The sequence below is a fragment of the Hydra viridissima genome, unplaced genomic scaffold (assembly GCF_058129835.1).
Source record: "Hydra viridissima isolate aposymbiotic clone 2 unplaced genomic scaffold, HvirCarnegie_v1 scaffold_12, whole genome shotgun sequence".
Lineage (NCBI taxonomy): Eukaryota > Metazoa > Cnidaria > Hydrozoa > Anthoathecata > Hydridae > Hydra > Hydra viridissima.
In genome coordinates this window covers 5,201,338-5,211,282 of record NW_028324311.1, presented here as the reverse complement: position 1 = coordinate 5,211,282, position 9,945 = coordinate 5,201,338, and the positions used below count along the sequence as shown (strand labels likewise).

The 9,945-nt window shown below is 32.1% G+C and overlaps 1 pseudogene across 1 annotated transcript; it reads left to right on the top strand.

The window, feature by feature from the left end:
• Window positions 1-4,755: 4,755 nt before the first annotated feature.
• On the top strand, window positions 4,756-6,491 carry LOC149880934 (putative ascorbate peroxidase pseudogene; annotated as a pseudogene). Its single transcript, XR_016445943.1, has 2 exons — window positions 4,756-5,004; window positions 5,293-6,491. The product of XR_016445943.1 is annotated as a putative ascorbate peroxidase pseudogene (transcript).
• Window positions 6,492-9,945: the final 3,454 nt, after the last annotated feature.

The following is a 9,945-nucleotide window of genomic DNA, read 5'->3' as shown; positions in this document are numbered from 1 at the left end:
TTAACAAGTAAGTTAGAATGTTTTACATTTAGTCAACTAAAATTATTTAAATTTCATCAAAATTCACTGTAATATAATCCTCAGATTTATCCTTGAACAGAATACAAATTAGGAAATATTCATCGAACTCTAAATAAAATTTCGAAAAGTAACTTAGTACTAATAACGTAGTACTAATAGTTTTTTAAGATTTTGAGGCTTCCAATTCCAGTTTTTTACACACTTCTTGCAAAAAAAGAAACGTGTAATCCAGGATTACAAGATGTTGGTTGATTGTTCTTCCACTTCGCCACACAAGGCTGGATGGTTCTTCTAGGGTGAGTGGAGTCAACAAAATACTCCACGATGTCCTTAATTTTAACGTTCGGATGCAAATTACAACAGCATTACAACAAAATTACAACATCTGTATTGTTCAATTAAAAGTAGTTGGCTTCATTCGGCGATAAATTTTTTTATTAACGTAACTAAAGAAAACGTTTTGTGAAAGAAAGCTAACACATTTTGTAATTGCCCGGTGAAAGAAAGCTAACACAATTTGTAATTGCCCGGTCTCATTTTCTTTGTTGTTTGTTATAAACAAACAACAAAGAAAATGAGACCGGGCAATTACAAATTCAATAAATTTTAACAGCTCAAAAATTGCGCCAAATTTTTTGTCATTAGGAGTTATACATAGTAAACGAAAACTTTCGGCTTCGGTTTCGACAACCTTTTACTTATTCGGTTTCAGCCGAAAATTCGGCTGAAACTGTTACCAAAACTTTTGTTAGGAGAAAATTTTTGTTAGTTTTTGAGTGGGATCACGGTAATTTCTATATTATATTGGTGTTGCGATTTTTTGGGAGGCATCAGTTTTTAATTATAACAGTTGCAGTAATTTTATTTAAAATCACGTTAGATTAACCGCGTTAGGTTCAACTTTTATTCTCAAATCATTCCTTAAGCGTACTTCAAATACTAAAATGTCTTCACGTGTTCTACTTTTTATTCAATTATGTTCATGGCCGCCGAGAGAAATTTTGGGCCCCGGGGAAGTTTTCTTAAGGGGCCCTCATTATGATCAATTACATACTCAGGACCAAAAGAAGCGTGCTCTGGTCATTGTAAATGAAAAATAAAAGTTAATTAAAACTTTTAAAAGTCAAAACTATTTAAATATTTTAAAAATTACTTTAAAAAATTGTTTGTACACACGCGGGGCCCCGGGAATCTTCCCCGTCCACCCCCCCCCCCCTCTAGGCGGCCATGATTATGTTATATACTGACCGTTTAAATACCATATGCCCCATAAGTAACTTCAAAAACAAATCCACTTTATTTTCCCAAATATTTATTTAATCTGATAAAATTAACATTTGGAAAATGATAAGTAAACGTCATCGGAATGGGTTTTTTGAAATCTTTCGATATAACCACCATCCTTTCCATTATTAATTTAAGGCGATTAATAAAAAAAAGAAGCACTGGTCCGATGTTGTCAGTAGTTATTTGAAGGGCATCTGATATTCGAGCCTTAAGATTTTTTATGTATTAAAAGTGGTCAAGGCACATACACCAACTGTTTTAGATTGCCTCAGTACTAGAAATTGCAAGGCGATAAATCGGGTGAATACAGTGGTTAGAACTGCGGGAAAAAACGGTTAATAACTCGATGTAAAGATCTCTGTTAGAAATTGTTGAACATTTCTCTTGTGTGGAGGGGAGCTCCATATTGTTGGTATATTATTGATACACATTTTCGATGGGCTATTAAGTATTGAAGCACATGATGCTGTAACATAAGCAGATAGCTGTCACCATCAATAGTGTCAGTTTCGATGAAAAATGGTTGAAGGATAATTTTGCCGGAAAAACACTGCTATTATAAAACACTGCTATTATAAAAGCAATACAAAATGATAATGATACGTATGAAGTTTCTACCATTTCTTTCTTTATTTTTCTTTATTTCTTTACTTTTATGCACTTATTGAAAATCTGAAGGTAAGAAATAAATTTAAAAGTATCAGGCACCTAAATATGGAAACTCATACCTGTTTCCAGGGTTACCTTTAGGCTGTGTTTGTTTTGACGGCTATCAATTATTCACGAGTTTTTCAATAAACAGTTTAAAGTTAAAGTACCGCAATTGAAATTGATGAAATTTGCAAAAATAGCAAAAAAATGGCTGACCAAGGAGAGAGGGGGAGGGGGAGGGGAGGGGAGGGGAGGGGAGGGAAGGGGATGAGGTATCAAAAAAAAAAAGTTTATACAATCATTTTAGAAAAAATCTAATTATCAAAAAATAAGTTGAGTTTTTTTAATGATAATTTTATCATCATTATCTTTATTTTTATTTTGAACAACTGAGGTATTAATGGCTACATCTCCTTTTTTTAAGGAGATGTAGCCATCGATGCCTCAGTTGTTCAAAAAGCACTAGTTGCGGTTAATTTATGAATAATAAAGTTCAAAAATATAATTCTTAAAAGTGAAAGATTTGTTAGCAGCTTTTGTATTACTGAAAGTTATCACTCGTTCAAATATGATCGCTATCTAATGCTTTGGAGTCCCTTAAAAAAACGGAGATGACCATGCTTTTTTTAAAAAAAATAAATAAGTGGTTTTTATTCTCGTAGTGGTGTTGTTCTTCTTTCTCTTCAAGCAACACTGTGAAAAAGAAAGTGGTTTTTATTCTCGTAGTGGTGTTGTTCTTCTTTCTCTTCAAGCAACACTGTAAAAAGCTAGTTTTGACCACTTTAACTTTTGAGAAAAACAAAAAGCCTGGTGAATTGCTAATATTCGCTATTTACTCAAAACCTTTAACTTTTGTTACTTCGAACAATACTAATATGTAAGATGACATGGTTTACACGATCGTCACAATTTTGTTTAAAATAGCATGTTGGAAGTGACGATATGAGCACTTAATCAAAAACATGTGAATATTGGATAGAAATGAATTTAAAAGTTATTTTTACATTTAAGAAGATAATTTTTAAAGTAATCGATAAAAAAATTTATTAATTATTTCTTGGAAATTTTTTGAAATAATTTTTGAGAGCTTTTTCCTTTTTACTTTTAATTGAGCTTAGCTCCATTTCTCTGACTCAAATTAGAGCGAGATTGTTGATATAAAGTAGAACAAGATTGCTGATATAAATTATTGAATTTAAATTGATGATGCTGAAAAAATGGCGAATAATACCGTTTAAATGGGCTTTTTATTTTTCTTCAAATTAAATTTAAATTGCTTTGCGTTGGTCAAAAAACAAGATGAAAACCAATTTTCTTCATTTTAAACAATGATCTTTCATGATCTGCAACAAAAAAGGAAGGGGTGCAAAAGTACAGTAGCGCCGGCTCTTCTTTTACTAGTAAATATAGATTTTGGAGGTTTGAGCTGTTTTTTGCAATCCTTTTTTTTTTTTACAAATGTTGCATTTTTTTAAAAACAGAAATAAAAACTAAAAAAAAAAAAAGGAGAAAAATTAGGTCCGAAATATTTTTTCAAGAGAAGTGGCGATCAGAAAGTTAACCCCCCCCCCCTTCTTTGCTGCAGAGTCTGGTCTTTAGAGCCCCACTAGAGTAAGTTGGTTCGACATGATCTACGAGTTACCTTAAAAATTTTCCTTTTTTTTTTTTCTTTCTATGGCCTCACTACTGAAGGATCTAGGTTTTAGTTTTGAATCTTTATGGCTTAATCTTAATAGTGAATGCAGTGCCCCAATCTCCTGATAAGAAATAACTTGATAACTTCCAGATTTTCTCTTTTGTAGGTAATCACTGGCGTATGTGTCTTTTTCAAAAATCATCTAAAAAATGTCTAAATATTTTTTCTAGCACGGCTTATGTCATTTTTTCACACGGGAAATGTCATTTGAAACTTTAAAGTTGTTTCTTAGAATTCAATGGTTCTTTAGACCTAATTTTACTGAGGGCTTTCATTACCTTTCACTGACTTTATCATGTTGTGATGGATTTATCCTTCTATAATTTACTGTTAACATCAATAGTTCAAGTTGGATATTTATTTTATGTATTTAAGAAGAAAACCAACTGAAATGTTTCAAACAAAAATTGATTATAAAATGTTAACAACCCTTTTTAAAAAAAGGTTTCAATAATGAAAGATTACTATTATAGCAACTGAGTTAGATCCATTGAAAGAAGAGAACGCGAAAACTTATCGTAAACTTTATATATATATATATATATATATATATATATATATATATATATATATATATAATAATATGCAGAAAACATTATCGAAGACTGTTATCTTTTTAAGAAACAGTTTTAGATTGTCAAGTATTTGTAATAATTATAGTAACTTTTTTTTTTTATTATTATTAAAAAATGATATTGATAAAATAAAAACACCACTAAAGTCTGAAAAATTATTGCAGACAAAATTCATCATTTTAATTTGTTCCGTAGAAATACATAAAATCTGACGGTGTATTTTAAGCAGACCAGTTTGAACTCAAACGGAATTCCCTCGACTTTAAACCTTAATGAATATCAAGTGTTAAAGTAATTACAAATTTATTGAGTTAATTTTCTGAGAGGCATTAACGTGAAAAATTTTATTTCTTCCGGAATTGAGAAAGCAAAAGTGGCGAACAATTGAAAAGAGACGGGGGAGCGTCAGAACTCCGAGTTTCAAGATCTGTCATAGTTGCAAAATGGCCAAAACATCAAATGATGGGAAAAGAAAGGTTTAAATGATAATTTTACAGTTAAACCTGATTATGAAAAACTGAGTTTCAAGCTCGCACATCAATTGTAAAATCTTATTTATTTTCAATTTCTTGTAAATTACTGATTCTCGCTAACGCTTTAAGTTTTAGGGGAAGTGAGAAAATTGCTTCTTTTGCCAATTTATCTGCAACATTTCTTCCTTAATTAGTCTTAAAACTTCCTACATACCTTTTTACCAAGTTCACGGTTCATTATAAAAGGATTCTGAATGTCTGTATTTTTGTAACAAGCTTTAAAGGCGAAGAAAGAGAATTGGTAAGAGAATTTCTGATAAAAAAAAAAAAAAAGTATAGAAAAAACACTTACGGAGAACTTTTTGGATATAAATTAATTTTTTGTGTGAAAGATACGAAACAAAAGTGAAAATTGTTTTTTAATAGTGGAGAGAATTTTTTTACTTTCTGTGTTACTTACGAAGGAAAAGTTTTGTTATAATAAATAAAAAGGTTGGCAATAAATACTTTTGCTAAGATAAGACAACAAATTACAAATACGATAGTTATTGTTACCGTAGTATTTTAATCCTATACTTTTTGGGTTTAGACATGTCACGGCTAACGGCTATTCAGTACGTTATGTTGCTCATAACATGCGCCAAAGCTCTGCAAATTATACCTACGTTCGAAAATTACGAAAAAGCCAAAAGCGACCTCTTCAATTTGATCGAATCAGTCAGAACAGGGAGAGACTTACCAATGATCGCTGGCACTGTTCGATTAGCTTTTCACGATTGCATCGGTAAAGATAAATGCGATGGTTGTATCGATCATACACACAGAGGTAACGCGGGATTAAAGATAGTATCGGATCGACTTGATGCATTGTACGATGCGTCGCACAAAGGAAAAATATCTAGAGCAGACTTCTACGCCTTGGCCGCAGTGGTTGCTCTTACCAGATCTACTGTTGACGCACCAGTCAAGTTCCTGGGTCTTGAAAACTTCAAAGTTGGTAGGAAAGACTGCAGCACTTCTCCTCGCGAAGTTCAAAGCGTTAATCCACCAGACGGTGCGGATGGCACAAAAGAAACTTTTGGATTTTTTAAAAACAACTTTGGATTTAGCTTAAGAGAGGCGGTAGCACTTTTAGGAGCACACACACTGGGAAGATGCAGACTGCAAAACACAGGCTTTGTTGGAGCGTTTGTCGACGAAAGGTTTTCAACAGTTCCACAGAATCCAACGACGTTAGCTCCAACTAGCGTTCTTGACAACGCTTATTATAGAATGTTTATAGACATTGTACCATGGATACAAGTAACTATTAACGGCACGCTAAAACAATGGCAGCTTCCTAGCCATCCAATACCAAATGACCAGTTGCCCGAGTCTGAACGGTTTCCAATACTGTTAAATTCTGATATGGCCAACTCGTGGATTATAGAACCAACCGACGATAACGGAACTGTTTCGTGTACGCCGACTTCGAAAACAAATGCTTGCCGACATTCCCAAGCTCACAGACACGCAGTTCAGTTTGCACGTGATAACGCGTTGTGGGTAAAAGAGTTTACTAAAGCTTTCAGCCGATTGATCGAGTTGAATAAACATGTTTTAGTAGAAGCCCCAAAAACACCTTTTAATTACTAACAGTTAATGTTTTATAAATACGAACATTTCACACAGTATTTGTATTGTTTAGGTTTTTTTTTATTTATTAGGAAGCGAAATTTTTATAAATATTGTTTTAAGAAACTATTTGACGTAATATTTTAAAATCTTTGTGGACGTTTGATTTTTTACGTGGAGATAAAACTTTTTTAATGGAGATAAAAACTTTTTTAAACTAATTTTTCCTGGTGACAAGTTTAATTTCTTTCAAATTGTATATTTTCAGTAATTTACAATTAAAAAATGATATTTAGAATCAAACTATTGTTCGTACATAATTACCCTTTAAACCAAAACTGTTGAACACATTGGTCAACTTTAAAGGTTAATCTTTTTACTATAACATAACGTATGCATGGTAAATAATGTTTTTATGTTCCAAGTTGATTGCATAAACTTTACATAATATGTTCGAAATCTTTATTTATCCATTTCAGCTTAACCCGGATGGGTTACTAATATGGGGACAGGTATGTGGATCTCTGATTCTGGAAAAATTTCTGAGTGTATTTTGGTTTTTTTGTAGCAGAACGGAAAATAAATGTGAAGTAAGTTAACAAAATACGCTTGCGAAGAACTTTTTATTTTTGTTCCATTCCACAGAAATTTTCTGAAACTCGATGTTTCAGATGTTTATGCTTTTATACTTATACTCGATGAAGAACGTGGTATTTTTTAGGTTTTAAGGCACAGGTGATCTATTAGTGTAACCACCTCCTGAAAAAACGTTAATCAATAAGGCCGCTTAAAACCCAAACACAGTTGAGCAAATTGCGAACTGTATGAAATAGGCTAATTAAAACATATCATCTTAGATAATTATTTCATAGCCAATTATACTAATTTGTGGCTAAATATACTTTTACTATTTGAAATACTAATAAATTAATATTATTGTAAAGTATAATTGAGTTGCCTGTCAAAATACAAGTTGTCTCCTTTTTTCTATTTTACCCCACCGTTGTGGTTGAGGTTGTGTAAGACTAACTTGACTAATTAATCCAGACCATCAACATACATCAGTAGTTAGTAAAGATTTTAAGTCCATAATAAATGCCGATTCAAGTATATTAAATGATGAGAGGCTACCCAGCAAGCACACAACGTTGAAACAAGGTTGAAATAACGTTGATCGACGTTGATCAACGTTATTTCAACGTTGTTTCAACGTTGTGTGCTTGCTGGGTACATTCAAGTGATAACAAGGAAGCTACAAAACTTAATGAAAAATCGTTTACTCTCAAATCGGGACATAAATTTTCTGGATGCAATTTTCGCTTACAATAAACTTTCTCTTTTTTTTTTTATTACATTAGGACATATATGCTTTCATTACTATTTTCACAGAACGATCGACTGCCTGCGTATGACTTAGTAGCTTTTAAAAAATGTGTTAGTCACCCAGGGACTCAGTAACCTCCTTTATTTCTTGATAAGTATTTGCCGAAGATTTAGCGGATTGAAAAAGTTTAATTGCCAATATATATGAGAGTTCTCTCACTATTTTATTTTCGTCAGACAACGTAGACACAGAAGCAAATTCTCAGGGTAAGCAAAAAAAAATGTATTTCATTGAATTATGGGATCTTACATTTCTTTAAACTTTGCTAGGTAATCAAGAACTTTTGAACGCATTGGAACGCATGCTTTTATGCAGTATTCAGCTAATAGTTATAACATGTCGAATGGATTTGATGCAGAAATATACATTTTTAATAGTCGGTTTGTCTTCGTTAACCATATTTATGAATAATATTTTGCGCAAAGTTACACCAAAAACCAATGAATAATATTTTGAAGATTTGTAATTAGCCTATTAAGACAACATAGTTTCGCTATAAATGGATTTGAGAAAAAAAAAAAAAAGAGTTTTTACCCACCCTTATGTTTAGCCCCAAACTAGCATTCATTAATATTTGAATGTATCGAATGTTGCTGTGATAGATTTGAAGATCCTAGAGCTGTTTCAAATTACACTTGTGACAATATTAACTCATGATTATCAAAGACATATGTAATCCTGTTGCAGCTCGTCCATATACTCTGCCATTGAATCACAAATCAAGTACAGGGCCGTCTGATTTTAAGAAAAAAAAAAGAGCACCAGTAAGACCAATAATATGGCCGAAGCTACATTTTTAAAAACATGACACCGGAAGAAATGAGTATTGAAGGAAAAATGGTTTCTGAATTCAGATTTGTTTAGTGCAAAATGATTTTAACTATTTTTTAGTAATGAACTAATTTTTTTGTGTAAAAACCAAAATTTCACTAAAAGACCTTTTAGATTTCTTCATGTACAGTGGCGAGCAAAATAATAGGTGTGAATAATAAATTTCACTTAAATTGACATTTTACAGTATATTTTATAAAGTGACATCTAGGAACTGATTGCTACACAAGCTATGCTTATTTTATTATAACAGAGAGCAGTATATTTCCAATTTCTTACAAATTTATGAGGGGAATACCCTATTTATATATTTAACCTACAAATTTGGTGGAGCAAAATAATAGGTGTGTGCTTATTTTAACCTGTTTGCTGTAAGATTAAAAACATTTTATTATTTTTATTTGTTGTTGATATAAAGGTAAGGTCAATATTTATACAACTTATATAAAATAATAACATTTCATATTTGTATTGAATTAGAATTAGATATAAAATGGGACGAGGAAAACATTGCACAGCGATAGAAAGAAAACTTATTAGAAATTTAAGAAAACAAGGAAAAACTTACAAGGAAATTTCAGTTACGATGGGATGTTCTCAAAATAAAGTTACAAATGCCTTAAAACCAGAAAAATCACGTGAGAATAGAGGAAGACCACGCAAAACGTGTCAGCGTACGGATGATCACATTACAATTATTTCAAAAAAAGACCCATTCAAGCCAGCAACAAAAATTTTAAATGAAATTAATGAAAATATTAGTGTTTGGACAGTTAGAAGAAGGCTTTTAGAAAGTAAGTTGCCAGCTCGAACTCCGAGGAAAGTACCATTACTTGGTAGAAAGAACATTATGAAAAGAAAAATTTTTGCAAAAATTCATATTGCTTGGCGGGGACCAGATATGACCAAAAAATGGCGTAATATTTTGTGGAGTGATGAAACTAAGATTAATTTATTTAATTCTGATGGAAAACAGTATGTAAGAAGACCATCAAAGCAAGAACTTTCACCTCGCTTCACTGCGAAAACAGTGAAACACGGCGGAGGAAATATAATGGTGTGGGGTTGCTTTTCCTGGTACGGTGTGGGGCCACTTTTTTGGATCAAAGATATTATGACCCAATATACATACGTAGACATACTAAATAATGTCATGTTGCCATTTGCCGAAGAAAATATGCCGATAATTTGGCATTTCCAACAGGACTGCGACCCAAAACATACATCCAAAGTTGCGAAAGAGTGGTTTACGACCAATAATGTAAAAGTTTTAGAATGGCCACCTCAGTCACCGGATCTAAATCCTATTGAAAATTTATGGAGCCAGTTAAAACTTAAAATTTCAGGACAAAATCCAAAAAATAGAAATGAACTGTGGATGATGCTCCAGGAGGCTTGGTACAGCATTCCTGT